General features: G+C 47.5%; 1 long non-coding RNA gene across 3 annotated transcripts; it reads left to right on the forward strand.

Moving 5' to 3' along the window:
- The first annotated feature begins 10,664 nt into the window (after positions 1-10,664).
- Positions 10,665-22,880, forward strand: LOC132380284 (uncharacterized). 3 transcript variants are annotated; one of them, XR_009507723.1, is made up of 3 exons: positions 10,665-10,960; positions 21,032-21,106; positions 22,400-22,880. It is a non-coding gene; the product is annotated as an uncharacterized LOC132380284 (long non-coding RNA). The 3 variants fall into 3 exon arrangements; XR_009507724.1 differs by having other exon boundaries at positions 22,463-22,880; XR_009507722.1 differs by lacking the exon at positions 10,665-10,960 and adding an exon at positions 11,209-11,475.
- The last annotated feature ends 662 nt before the right edge of the window (positions 22,881-23,542 follow it).

The following is a 23,542-nucleotide window of genomic DNA, read 5'->3' on the forward strand; positions in this document are numbered from 1 at the left end:
CAAGAATGATTCTGGGAACGAAAGGGTTAATGTACGAGGATCTCATTGAGACCTATCAAATGATGAAATGATGTGGAGAGAATATTTCCTATAGTGGGGGGAGTCTAGGACCAGAGCAGAACGTCCATTTAGAACAGAGATGAGGAGGAATTTCTTTAGCCAGAGGGAGGTGAATCTGTGAAATTCATTGCCACAGACGGCTTTGGAGGCCAAGTCACTGGGTATATTTAAAGCAGGCGATGATAAGTTCTTGATTAGTCAGCATGTCAAATGTTATGGGAAGAAAGCAGGAAAATGGATTTGAGAGGGAAAATAAATCAGCCAAGACCTCTGTGGCTGGGAAGATTTTGGCGATTATTAAGGATGAAGGTTTCAGGTACTTGGAGGCACATGATAAAATAGGCCCCTGTCAGTATGGTTTCCTCGAGGGAAAATCTTGCCTAAAAATCTATTGGAATTCTTTGAAGAAATTACAAGCAGGATAGATAAAGGAGAATTGGTTGATGTTGTGTGCTTGGATTCTCAGAAGGCCTTTGACAAGGCGCCACACATGAGGCTGCTTAACAAGCTACGAGCCCCTGGTATTACAGGAAAGACTCCAGCATGGATGAAACAGTGGCTGACTGGCAGGAGGGAAAGAATGGGAATAAAGGGAACTTTTCTGGTGGGCTTCCGATGACTAGTGATGTTCCACAGGGGTCTGAGTTGGAACCGATTCTTTTTATGTTATATGTCAACAACTTGGATTAATTGCTTTGTTACAAAGTTTGGAGACGATATGAAGATAGGTGGAGGTGTAGGTAGTTTTGAGGAAGTTGAGAGACTACAGAGAGACTTAGTCAGATTGGGAGAAAGGGCAAAGAAGTTGCAGATGGAATACAGTGTCGGGAAGTGTATGGTCATGCACTTTGGTAGAAGAAATTACTTTTTTTAAATAGAGAGAAAATACAAAAAACTGAGGTGCAAAGGGACTTGGGAGTCCTGATGCAGGATTCCCTGAAGGTTAATTTGCAGATTGAGTCCGTGGTGAGGAAGGCAAATGTGGTGTCAGCATTCATTTCAAGAGAACTAGAATATAAAAGCAAGGATGTAATGTTGAGACTTCATAAAGCACTGGTGAGGCCCCAGGTGGAGTATTGTCAGCAGTTTGGGGCCCTTATCTTAGAACGGCTGTGCTGAAAGGTTCAAAGGAGGTTCACAAAAATGATTCCAGGATTGAATGGCTTGTCATGTGAAGAGTGTTTGATGGCTCTGGGCCTGTATTCACTAGAATTTAAAAGAATGAAGGGAGACCTCATTGAACCCTATGAAATAGTGAAAGGTTTTGATAGAGTGGATGTGGAGAGGATGTTTCCTGTAGTGGGGGAGTCTAGGACCAGAGGACACAGATAGAGTGGATGTGGAGAGGATGTTTCCTGTGGTGGGGGAGTCTGGGACCAGAGGACACAGATAGAGTGGATGTGGAGAGGATGTTTCCTGTAGTGGGGAGTCTAGGACCAGAGGACACAGATAGAGTGGATGTGGAGAGGATGTTTCCTGTGGTGGGGGAGTCTAGGACCAGAGGACACAGTCTCAGAATAGAGAGTCATCTATTTAGAACAGAGATGAGGAGGAATTTCTTTAGCCAGAGAATTCATTGTCACAGGCAGTTGCGAAGGCCTAATGGCCTAATTCTGCTCCTAAATCTTATATCTTATGGTCTTTTGATGGGATGGTGAAGCAGATTTGATGGGCCAAATATCCTAATTCAGGTCTTTTGACTCACAATCTTATGGCCCGAAGTTAACCAGAAGAGGGCATTTGATTAACTACATTGAAGATACAATTCAACAGATTTTTGCATCGAAAGGGAACGAAGGGTTATGGGGAAGAGGCAGGCTAGCCATGATCTAAAGAAATGCCAGAGATTGTGCAGATACTGGAAACCCGGAGTAGCACACACAGAATGCTGGAGGAACAGAATCACTGCCCATATAAGATGTTGTTCACTTTCCGCAGGATCTTTTGTTTATCACTCTGAATCTCTGCCAGCAGTCCTGCAGAAACACCTTGCCTCTACTTTCCTATTGATCTCTCTGGATTACATATCAGATTCCCTTTCCACCCCCTCTCCTCAGGACACACCGGCTAACAACGGCTCCCTTCACTGCAGGACGGAGTAGATCAGAGACCAGAGACAGAATTTTGTAGGGTCTTTCCCAAGGAAGAGAATAAACCTGCCCGAAAGACTTTAAACTACAAATTACTGCCAGCAATTAGACTTGATCTACCAAAGTCCAACAGAAATGTTAAGCACAAGAAAATCTGCAGATACTAGAAGTCCAGAGAAACACACACAAAATACAGATCAGGCAGCAAGTATGGAATTAGGCCAAGACCTTTCATCAGGACTGGAAAGGGAGGGGGAAGGAAGAGCTGGAAGGTGAGAGATGAAGTCAGGTGGGTGGGAAAGGTCAAGGGCTGGAGAGTAGACTATGGGAGAAAGGGAAGGAGGAAGAGAACACGGGGAGGGGGTGTGATAGGCAGCTGAGAAGAGGTAAGAGGCCAAAGTGGGGAATAGAAGAAGAGGGGAGGAGAGGATGGGATTTTTTTTACCGAAGGAGAAATAGAGATTTTAGCAGTTGTTACTGCAGCTGGGCTGAAAAAGCTAGATGATTGCAGGAGAACCTGGTGGCCATGCTCTCTTCTCGCTGCTGCCATTGTGAAGGAGGTACAGGAGTCTCAGGTCCTACAACACCAGCTTCAGGAACAACTATTACCCTCCAACCATCAGGTTCCTGAACCAGTGAGGATAAAGTCACTCACCTCAACACCGAACTGATTCCATAACCTACACACTCACTTTCATGGACTCTTTAACTCACGTTCTCAGAGTCATTTATCTATCTATCTATCTATCTATCTATCTATCTATCTATCTATCTATCTATCTATCTATCTATCTATCTATCTATCTATCTATCTAACCACTTATGTATTTATGTATGTATTTATTTATTTATTAATTATCATTATTATTTGTGTTTCTTGTACTTCCTTTGCTGATCATTTTCGGTTATTGTGTTTAGTGTTACTTTGATTCTGTTGTATTTCTTTGTTCTACTGTGAATGCCTGAAAGAAAATGAATCTCAGGGTAGTATGTGGTGACATGCTTTGATAATAAATTTATTTGAACTTGGCCTCCTTGGCACCGGACTGGGTGAGCTCTTCCCACAGCTCCTTGGTTGTTAGTGTAAGGTGACATCATTCACTGCGTACCGTTACACGGATGAGGAACCTGTGTTGGTCAGGACGTGACAAGCAACACAAAACATCAGCATTTAACAATGATAAAGAATCATATAAAAAGTTTAGGAAAATATAATGCAAAAGAAGTTGCAAATGACACAGTTCAGTGTGTGTGGGGATGCAGTAGCATGGTGCCTAATGTGATGCTATTACAAAGCCAGCAACCCGGGTTCAAGGAGTCAGCAAGGAGTTGGCATGTTCTCCCTGTGGGTTTCCTCAGGGTGCTCTGGTTTCCTCCTACATTCCAAAGGCAGACGAGTTAGTAGGTTAATTTGTCATGTGGGTGCAATTAGGCTGCATGGCCTCGTTGGGCTGGGAGGGCCTGTTACCATGCTGTATCTCTAAATTAATTCATTATTTTATTCATTTACAGTCGGGGTTCCCAATCAGATGGGGGGGGGGGGGTCCATGGACTTCTCGGTTAATGGTAAGAGTTCATGGCATAATCAAAGTTCGAAACCCCTAATTTCAAGACACAGCTCGGAACGGGTCCTTCCGACCCTTTGAGTTGCAGCGTTTCGCAACCCCTAACAAACCTGATTAACCCCGAGCGTGACGGCCAATGAACCTGGCCGGTACGTGAGCGGAAACCGGAGCACCCACGCGTTCCACGGTCTCAGAGGATGCAGGACATCCACTCGGCTACCGCGGAGCTGACGATGGTGTCTGAATACACGTGACATGTAAATAAATCTGAATTACCAGCTGAGGAAGTCTTTTGAACCCCTGCCTGACGTGATAATGATCTTTTCAAATGACTACCAAACAACAGAGGAGGAAAGGCAATGCCCTCCCTGTGAATTGCTACAACTGAAGAGTGCAGTGATAGTCACAGAAACCGGTGGACCATCAGCCCCAAACAAAAATAATAACATTCACATAAATAGTTTAATTAAAAATACACAAAAACATTACAGCTTTAAAAGGCTGTTAGAGCATGGCACTGATACAATACAACACCTTATACTCCATCTGGTTTTTACCTTCCTAAGTGCTGTCCATCCATCATATTAATGGGTAGTTTCATCATTGCTGGTTAAATGAAGAGGCCAAGTGTGAAGAGATAAAGAATCAAGTAATCAGATAGCAAGCTGAAGCATCATTTATTAGTTCAGCCATGCAGCCAATTTGGTTCCCATCCAAATCAGTAATAGGAGACAAAGTGAGATATACTCCAATCCAGATTACAATTCAATGTGTCGCAGAGCAGAGAAATTCCCCTCTGCCTCCCAGGCCTGTTATTTATGTCAGTATAGCACTCACTATTATTGTTTGTCTTTCTATTTAAGGAATTTTGATTCTTGGTTAGGCATGCCCGTCAGAATCCGAATAAGGGTTATTGTCAACAAAGACTCTGGCAAATTTGGACTGATGTACCATGGGGAGTATTCGGACTGGTTGCATCACCGTCTGTAATGGAGACTCCAGTACATAGGGCTGGGAAAAGATGCCAAGGTTTGTAAACTCAGCCAGCTCCCTCCCCAGCATCCAGGACATCATCAAAAGGCAATGCCTCAGAAAAGTGGCATGAGACCATAAGATATAGCAGCAGAATTAGGCCATTTGGCCCATTGAGTCTGCTGTGCCATTTCATTGTGGCTGATCCAGTTTTCCTCTCCTCCAGTCTCCTGCCTTCTCCCTGTATCCCTCATGCCCTGACTCATCAATAACCTATCAACCTCCTCCTTAAGTATGCCCAGTGAGATCCACTGATGCTACAACGATGTCATCATCCTTCAGGTCCCCATCACCCAACACAATGCCTCTTCCCATTGCTACCATCAGGAGCCTGAAGACACACTCCCAGTTTTTTAGGATCAGTTTCTTCCCCTTTGCCATCAGGTTACAGAACAGTTCATCAACCCATGAACACTACGCCTCTTTTTGCATACTTGCTTCTTTTTTATATATTCTTATTGTAACTTACAATCATTTTTAAATATTGCACTCCACTGCTGCTGCAAAACAACAAATTTTGCCACATATGTCACCGATAATAACCGCGACCCTGATTCTGGTTCAGATGCCGTAACCCGATGTCTGACCTCAGTGAAGGAAAGCACTGCCTGACACATTCTACACCATCTCATCTACCCCGTGTTCGCACTTCCAGGGGGCCACATATCGTACCCCTACATCTCCCCGACCTGCTACGCTCCCCAGGGTCCAATCACTGACTCAAGCTCTGCCCTGGTTACACTACCCAAAATATATCACCTTGGACTTTGAAGTTCAAAGTAAACCTATTATCAAAACATATGCCACCATATACAACTCTGAGATTCATACGTGTCTGAGGTAACTTACATTCTCCATTCCCTTCTCCACTCACCCGCGTGATCCAGATTCTGTTGTAATCTTGGACAACATTCCTCACTCTCCACCACGCTACCGATTTTCAAATCTCAAAGTAAATTTAACATCAAAGTACATATAAAACCTGAGATTCATTTTCTTGCGGGCATACACAGTAAATCCAAGAAACACAATGGAATCAATGAAAGATCGCACCCAACAGGACGGACTCACAACCACTCTGTAAAAGGCATCAAACTGCAAATACAATGAAGATGACGATAATAATGATAATAATAAATAAACAAACAATAAATATTGAAAACATGATATGATTCCCTGAAAATGAGTCTATAGGTTGTGGGAACAGTTCAGCCATGGGGTGAGTGAAGTTATTTCCTCCGGTTCAAGAGCCTGGTGGTTGAGAGTGATAACTGTTCCTGAACCTGGTGGTGTGGGACCTGATGGTTGAGGGGTGATAACTGTTCCTGAACCTGGTGGTGTGGGACCTGATGGTTGAGGGGTGATAACTGTTCCTGAACCTGGTGGTGTGGGACCTGATGGTTGAGGGGTGATAACTGTTCCTGAACCTGGTGGTGTGGGACCTGATGGTTGAGGGGTGATAACTGTTCCTGAACCTGGTGGTGTGGGACCTGATGGTTGAGGGGTGATAACTGTTCCTGAACCTGGTGGTGTGGGACCTGATGGTTGAGGGGTGATAACTGTTCCTGAACCTGGTGGTGTTGGACCTGATGGTTGAGGGGTGTTAACTGTTCCTGAACCTGGTGGTGTGGGACCTGATGGTTGAGGGGTGATAACTGTTCCTGAACCTGGTGGTGTGGGACCTGATGGTGGAGTGGCCACTGCTTTCCCATGAGAGTGTTTTGTGTAGATGTGCTCAGTGTTGGGGAGAGCTTTACCTGTGATGGACCAAGCTGTATCCACCACGTTTTATAGCATTTTCTGATAAGGGCATTGGTGTTTGCACAACAGGCTGTGGTGTAACTTGTCAACATATTTTCCGCCACACACCTATAGGTTTGTCAAAAATTTTGATGTTGTGTTGAATCTTCACAATCTCCTCAGGAAGTAACAACCATCCTTTCTGTATCCTGACGTGCTTGGCCAGGACAGCTCCTTTCAAGTTATAACATAAATGATTCTGGTGTCAACGACAGACTTACTGAACATCTGCATTCTCATCCCAGTGGATAACCTAACTGACAAGTAAGAGTCAACCCAGCACTCCACATGTCACAGTCCTCCGATCTAAACAAAACAACCCTCCATCTCTCCCACTCCATCACCTCCCTCACCCTCCATCACTTCCCTCCTCCTCCCTCCCCCTCCATCACCACCCTCCCACTCCATCACCTCCCTCACCCTCCATCACTTCCCTCCTCCTCCCTCCCCCTCCATCACCACCCTCCCACTCCATCACCACCCTCCCACCCATCACCTCCCTCACCCTCCATCACTTCCCTCCTTCTCCCTCCCCCTCCATCACCACCTTCCCACTCCATCACCACACTACGCAGCTCACCCTCGACTGCATATGACCTCACCTCCTGGAGTGGCTACCATGTCGGTGGGCTATGGCCTTCATGGTTGTGGTCTGCAGCTGTTGGGCTCCTGGACCAGTTTCACTCGCTCAGCGCTGGACTGTTTCCATGACTGTGGATCATGTTCGGGGTCCTGGTCCTGTCTCGGTGACTGTGGATCACGTTCGGGGTCCTGGTCCTGTCTCCGTGACTGTGGATCACGTTCGGGGTCCTGGTCCTGTCTCCGTTACTGTGGATCACGTTCAGAGTCCTGGTCCGGTTCCACTAGTCACGGCACTGGACCGTCTCTGTGACTGTGGATCACGTTCGGGGTCCTGGTCCTGTCTCCGCGACTGTGATTCATGTTCGGGGTCCTGGTCCTGTCTCCGTGACTGTGGATCATGTTCGGGGTCCTGGTCCTGTCTCCGTGACTGTGGATCATGTTCGGGGTCCTGGTCCTGTCTCGGTGACTGTGGATCACGTTCGGGGTCCTGGTCCTGTCTCCGTGACTGTGGATCATGTTCGGGGTCCTGGTCCTGTCTCCGTGACTGTGGATCACGTTCAGAGTCCTGGTCCTGTCTCCGTGACTGTGGATCACGTTCAGAGTCCTGGTCCGGTTCCACTTGTCACGGCACTGGACCGTCTCTGTGACTGTGGATCACGTTCGGGGTCCTGTCCTGTCTCCGTTACTGTGGATCACGTTCAGAGTCCTGGTCCGGTTCCACTAGTCACGGCACTGGACCGTCTCTGTGACTGTGGATCACGTTCGGGGTCCTGGTCTGGTTCCACTTGTCACGGCACTGGACCGTCTCCGTGCCTGTGGATCATGTTCGGGGTCCTGGTCCTGTCTCTGTGCCTGTGGATCATGTTCGGGGTCCTGGTCCAGTTCCACTAGTCACGGCGCTGGACTGTCTCCGTGCCTGTGGATCACGTTCGGGGTCCTGGTCCTGTCTCTGTGCCTGTGGATCACGTTCGGGGTCCTGGTCCTGTCTCCGTTACTGTGGATCACGTTCAGAGTCCTGGTCCAGTTCCACTAGTCACGGCACTGGACCGTCTCCGTGACTGTGGATCATGTTCGGGGTCCTGGTCCTGTCTCCGTGACTGTGGATCATGTTCGGGGTCCTGGTCCTGTCTCCGCGACTGTGGATCATGTTCGGGGTCCTGGTCCTGTCTCCGTGACTGTGGATCATGTTCGGGGTCCTGGTCCTGTCTCCGCGACTGTGGATCATGTTCGGGGTCCTGGTCCTGTCTCCGCGACTGTGGATCACGTTCGGGGTCCTGGTCCTGTCTCCGTGACTGTGGATCATGTTCGGGGTCCTGGTCCTGTCTCTGAGACTGTGGATCACGTTCGGGGTCCTGGTCTGGTTCCACTAGTCACGGCACTGGACCGTCTCTGAGACTGTGGATCACGTTCGGGATCCTGGTCCGGTTCCACTAGTCACGGCGCTGGACCGTCTCCGCGACTGTGGATCACGATCAGGGTCCTGGTGCCTCGTGTTCTCTGTGTTATATGATCACTTTTTTATGGTTTGCACAATTTACTCATTATCCCCCACACACTGGGTGTCTGGTGTCTTTGCTGTACAGGGTTTCTAATGTGTCCTATTGTGTTTGTCTGTGGCTGCCTGTGAGAAGACGAACCTCAAGGTTGTATACAGTAAACACACTTTGAAAATAAATGTACTTTCAACTTTGAATTTTGGGACTGTGCTGAAGCGAGTGTGAGAGGACAGAGAATACACAGTGCCTACCTTCTCAATTTTCTTGTTCGCACCCACAAAAAACTCAATTAAATTGCCTTACATGATCTTTCAAGCAGAAAGCCACACTGACTACCTGCAATATGTCCTTATCTTTCTGGGAGATGCCCTTGTTATAACAGCACGGTGTGGCAGTGTGGATTGTCACATCGCGGTTAGCATAACACTTTACAGTACCAGCCACCAAACTAATCCCATTCCCTAAATATTTATCACTTTAATTATTAGTTAGAGCATCAAAAGTTACAGGGAGAAGGCAGGAGAATGGGGGTGAGAGGGATGATGGAATGGGGGAGTAGACTCGATGGGCTGAATGGCCTAATTCTGTTCCTATGTTTCCTAGTCTAATGGTCTTATCACATCAAAGCTTACAGTAAATGCATCATTTGCATTTGCGACCAACAAACCCAGTGAGTTACACTTGGGGTCTGTAGACGGGACTGTGGTGTCACCCGGATCCCCCTGGTCTTTGGTATTGACCTCACCGTTCTCAACGTCAGTTCCAGACCACAACTTTGTGTAGCACCAGATCAAATGTGGGCATGGAAATGTCTATAACAAGTTTCACTTATTTACCGCGTGTAGAGCGAAACAGACAGTGAAATTCTTTGTGTGTGTTAACAGCCAACACAACCCAACGATGTGCCGGGGGCAGCCCACAAGTGCCACCACACCGCTCGCTGCTAACACAGCACTCAGCAGAACAACACAGGACACAACAAGCAACTAAACAACAGCAGTAAACGAGGCTCTGTTCCTCCCTCCCACTCACAGTTCTCTAACCCCCAGACTGCTCTCCAGCCTCCGGTAGACTGGGGTTTGGATGCAGAACATACACATTGGGCCTCCATCTTCCCCAGGAGACCCCGCAGCACTGGCCAAATACCCTCGAATTCCGGACTTCCAACCCTCAGACCCCGATCGTCGGTTTCAACCACAGTTCACCGAGTACTTGGCTTTCCACACCGGACTTGTTGACGACTGCTTACTCCTGACAACAGCCTACTGAACCCAGGCAGCTGATGAATCGAGGCAGGTCCAAGGAGGAGGAATTTCAAGTCCTTCACTAAGACTGGTTTTGTATCAGGAAAACATTGACTGATCAATTAAAGCTCGCATTATCTGAGCATTATACAGCAATATTTTACATAATTTTTAATAAGATAATGCATGAAACCCATCTGTTAAGAATGAAGGGAGACAAGTACCATCGATATTTTTGACAATGCAGCTTCTTAACTGGTTGAGCCTGGGGATTTATATTTTGGCTTTCTGGCAGGATTATTATATTTAATTTTAAATTAGAATTTCTTTTGCCCCTAGTGTATCATCGACTCATCATTCATACTCTGAAAATAATGGATTCAGAACATTTTCTAAGGTGAAGTTTGAAATTTGCTTTGGGGGTATAAGTAAAGAAGAAAGGGAGAGGTTAAAACTGAAATCATAGATAAATGTAAAGTGAAAATTCGGAGCCACTGTAAGCACAAAATGATGTGCAGAATTACTGTTATCCATCATTACTAATTGATAAACCTGGTTACTAATTTAATAACACATCTCTGGGTTGTTGCATAGCAGGCTTGGAATGCCTGAAAAACATTAAACAATTAGTCTTAAATGCCACTGCCAAGCTTATGCTGTGTATCTTCATGCTTTCAACTAATGTTCCTTTCTCCCCCCTCTGACAACCAAAAGGGGCAGAACTGGTGCATCATATTCCCAAAGAGATTGTGCCTTGTGATGATTTAGACACTGTATTCTCTTCCATAGTAACGACAGGCTGCTAAAACGCTTAACGTCTGAGCATGAAAACTTAAGGATTAGGATCAGGAATAGGCCATCTGGCCTTCCCAACTGCCTCTGACATTCATCGAAATCATCGCCTGATTTATCTCTGATCTGCTTCCTGTCTTGTCCACGTGATCCCATTAACAGTGGCCCGGTCTCTGCCTTTAATGGGCTCCGTGAGTGAGATTCCCCAGCTCCCCAGGGAGGGAGTCCTGCACATTTATTCAGCCTGGCACGATTCTATCAGGCGTGGAGCTGAACTGTACCGATGGGCAAAGAGACAGGTTACCATCCTGATTTACCACCCGATAGGGCAGCCAGGCACGGTTTCCCAGGTGGAAAAGAGGGCATAGCTTTGAGGGGATTGGAGGAAAGCATAGAGGGGAGATCAGAGGCAGGTTTTTCACACAGGAATGGTGGTCTGCTGGTAGAGGCAGATACATTAAGAGAGCCTAGGATAGGCAAATAGATGAGAGTAATGGAGGGTCATGTGGGAAGGAAGGGTTACATTGACCTTGGAGAAGGTTGAAAGCAGCGTTGTGAGCCCAAGAGCTTCTACTATGCTTTAGTTCTGCGATAACACCGGTTCACCGGTTCTTTCCGGTAAGATGGTAAGCGGGCTCGGATGCAGCAGCTTCAATGGGCATTTTTGTCTTATTTAAACACATTTTTTTATGATCACAAGACCATGCTGGACTTTAAGAACTTAAACTACAGTATGGTTACCCCGGTTGGCAGAAAAACTGAAGGAGCTGGACATGGTGTGCGATGTGCTGCTGCACGTGTCAGAGGGGTGTGGGTATGTAAAGCAGTGAGCAGTCTAACAGACAGTAATTGTCTTATTTGTTTTTTTCTGTTGGACGTTGATAGTGTGGAATCACTGGTTTATTGGTGAACAGCGGGGGGGCACGGGTGGCATGAGGGCTGTGTGGGGGGGATGGCATGAGGGCTGTGTGGGGGGGATGGCATGAGGGCTGTGTGGGGGGTGATGGCATGAGGGCTGTGTGGGGGGGATGGCATGAGGGCTGTGTGGGGGGGAATGGCATGAGGGCTGTGTGGGGGGGGTGATGGCATGAGGGCTGTGTGGGGGGGTGATGGCATGAGGGCTGTGTGGGGGGGGATGGCATGAGGGCTGTGTGGGGGGGATGGCATGAGGGCTGTGTGGGGGGGATGGCATGAGGGCTGTGTGGGGGGGAATGGCATGAGGGCTGTGTGGGGGGGTGATGGCATGAGGGCTGTGTGGGGGGGATGGCATGAGGGCTGTGTGGGGGGGAATGGCATGAGGGCTGTGTGGGGGGGAATGGCATGAGGGCTGTGTGGGGGGGGATGGCATGAGGGCTGTGTGGGGGGGAATGGCATGAGGGCTGTGTGGGGGGGATGGCATGAGGGCTGTGTGGGGGGGATGGCATGAGGGCTGTGTGGGGGGGATGGCATGAGGGCTGTGTGGGGGGGATGGCATAAGGGCTGTGTGGGGGGGATGGCATAAGGGCTGTGTGGGGGGGATGGCATGAGGGCTGTGTGGGGGGGGATGGCATGAGGGCTGGGTGGGGGGGAATGGCATGAGGGCTGGGTGGGAGGGTGATGGCATGAGGGCTGTGTGGGGGGGTGATGGCATGAGGGCTGTGTGGGGGGGGATGGCATGAGGGCTGTGTGGGGGGGATGGCATGAGGGCTGTGTGGGGGGGAATGGCATGAGGGCTGTGTGGGGGGGGTGATGGCATGAGGGCTGTGTGGGGGGGAATGGCATGAGGGCTGTGTGGGAGGGTGATGGCATGAGGGCTGTGTGGGGGGGGTGATGGCATGAGGGCTGTGTGGGGGGGATGGCATAAGGGCTGTGTGGGGGGGATGGCATAAGGGCTGTGTGGGGGGGATGGCATGAGGGCTGTGTGGGGGGGGATGGCATGAGGGCTGTGTGGGGGGGAATGGCATGAGGGCTGGGTGGGGGGGAATGGCATGAGGGCTGGGTGGGAGGGTGATGGCATGAGGGCTGTGTGGGGGGGTGATGGCATGAGGGCTGTGTGGGGGGGGATGGCATGAGGGCTGTGTGGGGGGGATGGCATGAGGGCTGTGTGGGGGGGAATGGCATGAGGGCTGTGTGGGGGGGTGATGGCATGAGGGCTGTGTGGGGGGGAATGGCATGAGGGCTGTGTGGGGGGGATGGCATGAGGGCTGTGTGGGGGGGGATGGCATGAGGGCTGTGTGGGGGGGAATGGCATGAGGGCTGTGTGGGGGGGGATGGCATGAGGGCTGTGTGGGGGGGTGATGGCATGAGGGCTGTGTGGGGGGGAATGGCATGAGGGCTGTGTGGGGGGGGGATGGCATGAGGGCTGTGTGGGGGGGGATGGCATGAGGGCTGTGTGGGGGGGGGATGGCATAAGGGCTGTGTGGGGGGGGATGGCATGAGGGCTGTGTGTGGGGGGGATGGCATGAGGGCTGTGTGGGGGGGGGATGGCATGAGGGCTGTGTGGGGGGGGGGGATGGCATGAGGGCTGTGTGGCCTTGACTGTAGTGAGGGCAGGTCTTAAGCCGTGGTGTCAGCTGCCCAGGAGAGTGGCATCAAAGTCGGTACTGGAGGTGGCGTGGCATGGCATCAAGCCTGGCATCATCAGTGTGGCTCTCCAGTGTTCGCTCAGGCAGAGACAAACCGTATTGTGCTTGACTGCAGACTGTTGCAACAGTCGTGGACTCAGGGAGTTGGATGATTTTTTTTGTGTGAATGGCTGTATTTTGCTGCAATCTTGCATGTGCTATGTGTGCCTTGTGCTATGAATGACTGTTGGTGCTGTGATTTGCATCTGGGCCATGGAGGAACACTGTTTTGTTTGGCTGTATACATTGGTATTCAAGCATAGTTGAGTGACAACGAAATTTGAACTTGAACCCACAGAGGGGAACTACTATCGGTATGCAGAACTAGATCACAAGTCCATTTGGCCCCTCATAACTTGAAATCCCATTCAATAAAATCAAAAGCAACATTGTAGAACAGAACATGGAACATGGAACGTGGAACGTGGAACATGGAATGTGGAACATGGAACATAGAACGTGGAACATAGAACATGGAACATAGAACGTGGAACGTGGAACATGGAACATAGAACATAGAACATGGAATATGGAATATGGAACATGGAATGTGGAACATGGAACATAGAACGTGGAACATAGAACATGGAACATAGAATGTGGAACGTGGAACATGGAACATAGAACGTGGAACATAGAACATGGAACATAGAACATGGAACGTGGAACATGGAACATAGAACGTGGAACGTGGAACGTGGAACATGGAACATAGAACATAGAACATGGAATGTGGAAGATGGAACGTGGAACATGGAGCATGGTGCATGGAGCATAGAACCTTGCAACCCAGACCATGATTATGTGTGGACCTTATAACTCACTGTAAGATCAATCTAAGCCTTCCATCTCACAAAGCCCTCCATTTGTCTTTCATCAATGGGTCTGTTTTCCTTCCCTTCCCCATGTTCTTATCTTCCTCATATACAAAACTCTGTCAATCCCACTTTTAAATGAAATTGGAGCGAAGCTTCCAAATCCCTTCAGTGGAGAATGCCAAGGTTTTGCACCCATTCAGTGAAGAAATATTTCCTCGTTTCAGTCCCCTACCCTTTACTTTAAAATTGTGAGCCCTAGATTTAGTCACTTCCCCCCATTCTCTCCCACACAGCCCTCCATTTTTCTATCATCCATGTGTCATGCTAAGAGTCTCTTAAATGTCCCTAATGTATCAATTCCTCCAATCACACCTCTTCTCAGCAGCGCATTCCACATATCCACCACGCTCTGTGTTAAAAACCTACCTCTGACCTGTCCCCCCCCCCCCCATACCTTCCTGCAATCACTTTAAAATCATGTGCCTCGTATTAGTCATTTTTGCCCTGGGAAAAGGACCCTGGCTATCTACCCACCTGTGCCTGTTATCATCTTGTACACCTCTATCAGGTCACCTCCCACCCTCCATCACGTCAAAGAGAAAAGCCCATGTTTCCTCATAAGGATTCTTAAGGATGAGGCTTTGGGGTACTTGGAGAAACATGATAAAATAGGCTCTAGTCAGCACAGTTTCCTCAAGGGAAAATGTTGTCTGACAAATCTATTGGAATTCTTTGAAGAAATAACAAGCAGGATAGACAAAGGAGAATTGGTTGATGTTGTGTACTTGGATTTTCAGAAGGCCTTTGACAAGGAGCCACACATGAGACTGCTTAACAAGCTTCGAGTCTGTGGTATTACAGGAAAGATTCTAGCATGGATAAAGCAGTGGCTGACTGGCTGGAGGCAAAGAGTGGGAATAAAGGGAGCCTTTTCTGACTGGCTGCCGGTGACTAGTGGTGTTCCACAGGCGTCTGTGTTGGGACCAATTCTTTTTACGTTTTGCTTGGATGATGGAATTGATGGCTTTGTGACCAAGTTTGCAGACAATACAAAAATAGGTGGCGAGACAAGTAATTTTGAGGAAGTAGAGAGGCTACAGAAGGACCTAGACAGATTAGGAGAATGGGCAAAGTAGGAGATTGAATAGAGTGTACAGCCATGCATTTTGTAGAGGAAGTGAAAGGGTTGACTATTTTCCAAATGGAGAGAAAATTCGAAAATCTGAGATGCAAAGGGACGGGAGTTCTTGTGCAGGATTCCCTAAAGGTTGATTTGCAGGTTGAGTCCATGGTGAGGAAGGCAAATGTGAGGTCAGCATTCCTTTCAAGAGGACTTGAATATAAAAGTTGAGGCTTTATAAAGCACTGGTGAGGCCTCAGGTGGAGTATGATGAGCAATTTTGTGCTGACATTGGAGAGGGTTCAAAGGAGGTTCACAAAAATTATTCTATGATTAAAAGGCTTGCCATATGAGGAGCGTTTGATGGCTCTGGGCCTCCACTCACTGGAATTCAGAAGAATAAGGGGAGACCTATCGAATGTTGAAAGGCCTCAATAGAGTGGATGTGGAGAGGATGTTTCCTGTGGTGGGGAGTCTAGGACCAGAGGACACAGATAGAGTGGATGTGGAGAGGATGTTTCCTGTGGTGGGGAGTCTAGGACCAGAGGACACAGATAGAGTGGATGTGGAGAGGATGTTTCCTATAGTGGGGGAGTCTGGGACCAGAGGACACAGATAGAGTGGATGTGGAGAGGTTGTTTCCTATAGTAGGGGAGTCTAGGACCAGAGGACACAGATAGAGTGGACGTGGAGAGGATGTTTCCTGTAGTGGGGGAGTCTAGGACCAGAGGACACAGATAGAGTGGATGTGGAGAGGATGTTTCCTATAGTGGGGGAGTCTAGGACCAGAGGACACAGATAGAGTGGACGTGGAGAGAATGTTTCCTGTAGTGGGGGAGTCTGGGACCAGAGGACACAGATAGAGTGGATGTGGAGAGGATGTTTCCTATAGTGGGGGTCTAGGACCAGAGGACACAGATAGAGTGGATGTGGAGAGGATGTTTCCTGTAGTGGGGGAGTCTAGGACCAAAGGACACAGATAGAGTGGATGTGGAGAGGATGTTTCCTGTGGTGGGAGAGTCTAAGACCAGAGGGCACAGCCTCAGAATAGAGGGCTGTCCTTTTAGAATGGAGGTGAGGAGGAATTTCTTTAGCGGCAGAGTGATGAATCTGTGGAATTTGTTGTCATGGGCTGCAGGGGTGGCCCAGTCTTTAAGGCAGACAGTGATAGATTCTTGATTAGTCAGGACATGAAGTTCATGGGGAGAAGGCAAGAGATGGGGGCTGAGAGGAATATTGGATCAGCCATATTGAAATTGATGAGCACCCCGAGCTGCTGAGGTACCACAGCATTTTAGATGTTGTTTCAAAAAACATGGGTTTGTTGGGCTGATTGGCAGATGTTGATTAGCACCAATGTTGTGGCTGAATCAAGGTTCAAAATTCAAGTTCAATTTTATTGTCATTCAACCTTACACACGTATACTGCCAAACTAAACAACGTTCCTCTGGACCAGGGTACACAACACAGTACATATAACTCACACGCACAACACATAAGGTAATATTACCACAAATAAGTTAACAGATAATAAGCTGCATCTGCGACACAAGTTAATACACTGGCACTTCACGTGTGATTAGACTTGGATGGTGGCAGGGTGTTCAGTCATCTCATGGCCTGGGGGAGAAGCTGTTTCCCATCCTAACATTCTTGTCCTAATGCTACGGTCCCTCCTTCCTGATGGCAGGGAGTCAATCTGGTTGTTGGGCAGGTGGGAGGGATCATTGACAGTACAAAGGGCCCTATGTATGCAGCGCTCCTGATAAATAACTCTGAAGGGTAGAAGAGAGACCCTGAAGATTCAAGATTCAATTCTATATTTCACGTGTACGTTGGAACAGTGAAATGTGTTGTTTGTGTTAACAACCGACACACCCAACAGGTGCCCAAGTGTTGTCACAGATACGGGTGCTAACACAGCGTGCCCACAAAGCTCGGTAGAACAACACAGAACACAAACAAGCAACAAAACAACAAGCACCGTTCCTCCCTCCTGCCTACACACTCACACACACCATCCTCCAGCCCCAGGGCAGGCTTCCAACAGCCTGGGCCAGAGTGTTCAGGGATATGTGTGCTCCAGGAAATAGCAGGACTGCTCGGAAAGCCAGTTTGCACACGATGGGCTGAAGGGCCTTCATCACAGTTGTAAGGGGATCTATGGAAAGATGAAGAATCATTCCACAGTCTATAGTGTCTGAGATAATAAACAGAATATCTACTCTGTTTGTGGACGTCTCTTTTAAAACTGGGATATAGATCATCAGCTCCTTGGGATTTATCAGTTTTCAGCCTCATTAACTTCCCTAGTGGTATTTTTTTACTAATATTAATTTATTTTACTTCTTCATTTGCATTAGATCCTTAGCTTTCCAGTAAATCTGATCTTTTTTGTGTCTTCTACTGTCAAGTCAAACACAAAATATTAGTTTAATTCCTCTGCTGTCTCTCCATTGCCCATTATAACTCCTTGTGTCTCTGTCTGAAGAATCCCAGTTTGACCTTGAGGCTCTTTCCCATTTAATTTATCAACGGGAGCCTTTGCATTCCGTTTTCTGTTTTCCCTCTCTGTTTTGGGTCATTCTTTGTACAATTCTAAAATGGTCTGAACCCTCCGGTCAACATTATAAATTCATTCAGTTAACGCTGTTGTTTCTTTTTCCTGCAGTGGGTGTCGAGATGGGGATATATCGATACCAAAGGAGGTGTCGAGATGGGGATATATCGATACCAAAGGAGGTGTCAGGATGGGGATATATCGATACCAAAGGAGGTGTCGGGATGAGGATATATCGATACCAAAGGAGGTGTCGGGATGGGGATATATCGATACCAAAGGAGGTGTCGGGATGGGGATATATCGATACCAAAGGAGGTGTCGGGATGGGGATAGATGGATACCAAAGGAGGTGTCGAGATGGGGATATATCGATACCAAAGGAGGTGTCGGGATGGGGATATATCGATACCAAAGGAGGTGTCGGGATGAGGATATATCGATACCAAAGGAGGTGTCGGGATGGGGATATATCGATACCAAAGGAGGTGTCGGGATGGGGATATATCGATACCAAAGGAGGTGTCGGGATGAGGATATATCGATACCAAAGGAGGTGTCGGGATGGGGATATATCGATACCAAAGGAGGTGTCGGGATGAGGATATATCGATACCAAAGGAGGTGTCGGGATGGGGATATATCGATACCAAAGGAGGTGTCGGGATGGGGATATATCGATACCAAAGGAGGTGTCGGGATGGGGATAGATGGATACCAAAGGAGGTGTCGAGATGGGGATATATCGATACCAAAGGAGGTGTCGGGATGGGGATAGATGGATACCAAAGGAGGTGTCGAGATGGGGATATATCGATACCAAAGGAGGTGTCGGGATGAGGATATATCGATACCAAAGGAGGTGTCGGGATGGGGATATATCGATACCAAAGGAGGTGTAGGGATGAGGATATATCGATACCAAAGGAGGTGTCAGGATGGGGATATATCGATACCAAAGGAGGTGTCGGGATGGGGATAGATGGATACCAAAGGAGGTGTCGGGATGGGGATAGATGGATACCAAAGGAGGTGTCGGGATGGGGATATATCGATACCAAAGGAGGTGTCGGGATGGGGATATATCGATACCAAAGGAGTTGTCGGGATGGGGATAGATGGATACCAAAGGAGGTGTCGGGATGGGGATAGATGGATACCAAAGGAGGTGTCGGGATGGGGATATATCGATACCAAAGGAGGTGTCGGGATGGGGATATATCGATACCAAAGGAGGTGTCGGGATGGGGATATATCGATACCAAAGGAGGTGTCGGGATGGGGTAGATGGATACCAAAGGAGGTGTCGGGATGGGGATAGATGGATACCAAAGGAGGTGTCGGGATGGGGATATATCGATACCAAAGGAGGTGTCGGGATGGGGATAGATGGATACCAAAGGAGGTGTCGGGATGGGGATATATCGATACCAATAGAGGTGTAAGGCACCCCTTCACTTCGTTAGTCTGCAGGTCACCCTCGGGCTTAGCTCCCCAATCAGGGTCACGGGAAGCCATGGGAACAGGTGGTGGATGGTCGTATGAGCAGCTGGTGCAAATCACAAGTCCTGGTTATGTGAATACTGACACCAGGCAGACAATCTCTGAAGAGTATTGATAGTGGCTGGGGTCACCCGTCTTGTAAGGACACTGCCCAGAAGGCAATGGCAAACTAGTTCTGTAGAAAAATTTGCCAAGAACAGTAATGTTCCTGAGATTTTAACTGCCCACATAATGACGCGACACATAATGATGATGGTGGTGATGACTGGTGTGTGTTTGTGCCTTTGAAGAATGTATATTTACTGTAAATCACATTACTTCTATCATTTGCCTTATGATTGGTTTATCATTGACGCATGGACCAATATACAGTGAAAAACTTGTCTTGCATACTGTCCGTACAGATCAGATCCATACTCAGTGCATTGAGGTAGAACAAGATAATGCAGAATAAAGTGTTACAGCTACTGAAAGAGTGCAGTGCAGGTAAATGATGACGTCATGAGGAGATAGACTGTGAGGTCGAGTCTTTCTGATCTGGTAACAGTGAGATGGAAGACGTCTTTGAGCCTGGTAGCCCATGCTGTTCTTATCTTCTGCTTATGGGAGAGAGAAGAACACAAATTTCTCTAACTTCTGGTAACTTTTCCTCTGCTCCCAATTCCTTCTCCCCATTCTCCATCTGGTTCCCTCTTTCTCACCTCCATCACCTCTCGCTGGTTCCTCTCTGTCCCTTTCTCCCAGGGTCCACTCTCCTCTCCTATCAGATTCCTTCTTCTTCAGCCGTTTACCTCTTCCACCAATCACCTCCCAGCTTCTTAGTTCATCCACCTTCCCACTCATCTAGAGTCACCCAGCCTCAGTGGAAAAAGCCTGCTTGCATTTACCCTATCTCTTAACCTCGTAATTTTGTATACCTCTATACAAACCTCATTGTAACCCCATTGAAGGAACTCAGCCCGAATTGTCGACTGTTTATTCCTCTCCATAGATGATACCTGTCCTGTTTCTTCCAGCACCTTGTGTGTGTGATGCTCAAGATTATGTGTTCTTGTACTTGACTCTTTCATTAAAAGAAATAGGATCCTGTTACCTACAGAACACATCAAATCTTTTTAACTTAGTGCACTCTGTGATCAGATATCCTCTCAGTTCCCTCCAGAAGCCAGAACATCACAGAATGAATTGTTATGTCATTCTGCGTGAGGTCATACCCTTGGAGACCTGTGCACCTGGTTCATAACTTGGACAAATTAAAAATACCGCTAGAATTACGAGTAGAATGCTTTTGGACTGCCATTCAACAATACTCTGCACTATTCCAACACTTAACAATAATTTACATAATTTTCTTTTATCTGTGCAAAAGGGAGATAACATCAGAACTGACAATGATTGAACCAACAGTGTTCTTTACCTGGAGATATAACGGTGTAAGAGGTCCACCTGGCCCAAGCAAGCACCCATGTGACTGATTGACCTACTGACCCGTGCGACACTGTGCGATAGCTTTAGACATACATATAAAACTGGGGAGCCTAAGACGTTTGCATAGTACTGTATTGGTCAATGTGGAGCAATGAGCAAGTTTGTAAATCTGGTGAGGGTGCAGCACCACGGGAGGAGTGTGGGATGGGTGGTGGAGAAGGAATGCCGGGGGTGGGGGGGTGCTGTGGGTGCAGACACACCCAACCCTGAGACACCAGGCAAAGTCATTCGATTACAAACATTTTTTTCATGTTTTCACTTCCTTCTCATTTCATAGAGTCAACGAGTCAGCCACATGGACACAGGGCTTCCAAATCACAGTGGCAATCCGACCTAGAGCCTTTTGCCTCTGGTGAGTCCTGTACTCTCTAAAGCTTCTCTGTTCATGCAGCTCTCTGAATAGATTTTTATTTTGTAATTGTACCCACATCTACAGCTTCCTCTGGCAGCATGTTCCATATACTCACCATCTTTCCTGAGAAAATCCTGACCCTCAGGAGTCTTTTCAATATCTCTCCCTTACCTTAAAACTTCTCAAACCTGAGAACAGGACTGTGACCATTCTGCTCATTTATCTATCTATCTACCTGTCTATCTGTCTATATATCTATCTATCTATCTATCTAGAAAAGGCCGAGTTCACTCATCCTATTCTCATAAGGTATGCTCCCCAATCCAGGCAACATCCTTGTAAATCTCCTCTGCACCCTTTCTATGGCTTCCACATCCTTCTTGTAGTGAGGCGACCTGAACTGAGCACAGTACTCCAAGTGGGTTCTGACCAGGGTCCTATATAGCTGCAACATTACCTCTCGGCTCAAACTCAATCCCACAGATGATGAAGGCCAATATACCGTACGCCTTCTTAACCACAGAGTCAACCTGTGGAGCAGCTTTCAGTGTCCTATGGACTCAGACCCCAAGATCCCTCTGATCCTCCACACTGCCAAGAGTCTTACCATTAATACTATATTCTGTCATCATATTTGGCCTACCAAAATGAACCACCTCACACTTATCTGGGTTGAACTCCATCTGCCACTTCTCAGCCCAGTTTTGCATGCTATCAATGTCCCACTGTAGCCTCTGACAGCCCTCCACCCTATCCACAACACCGCAACCTTTGTGTCATCAGCAAATTTACTAACTACTTCAACAAGTTAATTATGAAGGATTTGAAGGTATCAACAATTATCTTGAATGTTGAAGTGGAGCTAAGATAGTGCCAGATTGAACTGAATTGAATTGACTTTATCTCTTACAGCCTTCATACACATGAGGAGTAAAAATCTTTACATTATGTCTCCATCTAAATGTGCAATTTATAGTAATTTATAATGAATAGTACGTACAACAGGACAGTCAATATAACATAGAAATACAATTGCGTCAGCGTGAGTTCATCAGTCTGATGGCCTGGTGGAAGAAGCTGTCCCGGAGCCTGTTGGTCCTGGCTTTTATGCTGCGGTACCGTTTCCCGGATGGCAGCAGATGGAATAGATTGTGGTTGGGGTGACTCAGGTCACAAGCCCTTTTTACACAGTTGTTTGAAAGATGCTTCTCTGACTTGACGGCTGCTTCTTCAAGCTCATCTGAGGAAAGAGCTTAAATTCTTCTCTGTAATGTCTCTTTTATCCTTTCCAAGGTGGCTGGGGTTCTGTAAGTCTATGATCTGCAGCTGCACTTAAACAGCAGTTTTTCACGGCAGATGGAGCTCACCGCACGGCCGTTTCCTCATATCCAGGGGTGGCCTGGAAGATGCACGCCTCTGGATGACGTCAGTCACCAACTGAAGCATCGCTGGAGAAGGAACATTCGAATTTCACGACAGCACATGGAGCTGACAGAGGTCTCTGTACTCGAGTTATCGCTCCATCTCTCCACTTCACTCAATGGTGGGAAGAATTTGCTGCCAACTCTCCAGTCGGAGAATCTCGGAATAAAAAGTGATGTGGCAGATTGTAACATCACAACAGCGAGTCCCCCCTTTCGCTGTGAAATGGCTGACATCTCTCTGTCCCTCGCTAGCGAGGGAGCGAGCCTGTGGCATGTCAAACTGTCGGGTAAACCATAGTTCTGGTTGACTGCAGATCATGGTCTCTCTTTGCTGTTACTTGCTTGGTGAGTGGTGGGGGCTGAATAGGTGGAGAAGGAGGGGGAGGTTGACGCTTTGCTGCTGCTGGTGTGTGGGAGGGGGAGAGGGGGGCTTTGTCAGTCACTCTTTGGGGTTCTGTTTTCTTGGATGTCTGTGAAGAGTAAGAATTTCAGCTTGTGTACTGAGCAATTTGATAATAAATGGAAGTGTTTGAAGCATTTGAAATGTTACAATGAGAATGAAGATTTGGAGGGTGCGATCATCAAAAGCGTTGTGTGAAGGCAGTTCACTGGTGAAAAGATTGAAACATAGCTGAACTTCTTTAAACACATAACACATAACCTGTCATTCAGTTTGTCTTTTTCATACCTTTTTAACTATTTCCATGAAAATTTGGCTGATTGGAACATCCATTTAGTTGGGCCAAAATGTACTAGTCTTAATGTGTCCCAATTAACTGGAGTCCTCTGTGCTGAGAACACAAAGTGTTGAGTCTTTGAAAGGGAGTTCATAGACTGTGGGATCAACTCGATGTTGAGGTGAGTGAAATTATCCACACTGGTACAGGAGCCTGATGGTTGAAGGGTAATAACTGTTCCTGTAATAACTATTAGGAGACAAATCTCCCGGTTGTATACTTTGATAACAGATATACTTTGAACTTTCTACCTGGTGTTGCAGGTCCTGAGGCTC

This window comes from Hypanus sabinus, chromosome 23, assembly GCF_030144855.1.
Source record: "Hypanus sabinus isolate sHypSab1 chromosome 23, sHypSab1.hap1, whole genome shotgun sequence".
Classification (NCBI taxonomy): domain Eukaryota; kingdom Metazoa; phylum Chordata; class Chondrichthyes; order Myliobatiformes; family Dasyatidae; genus Hypanus; species Hypanus sabinus.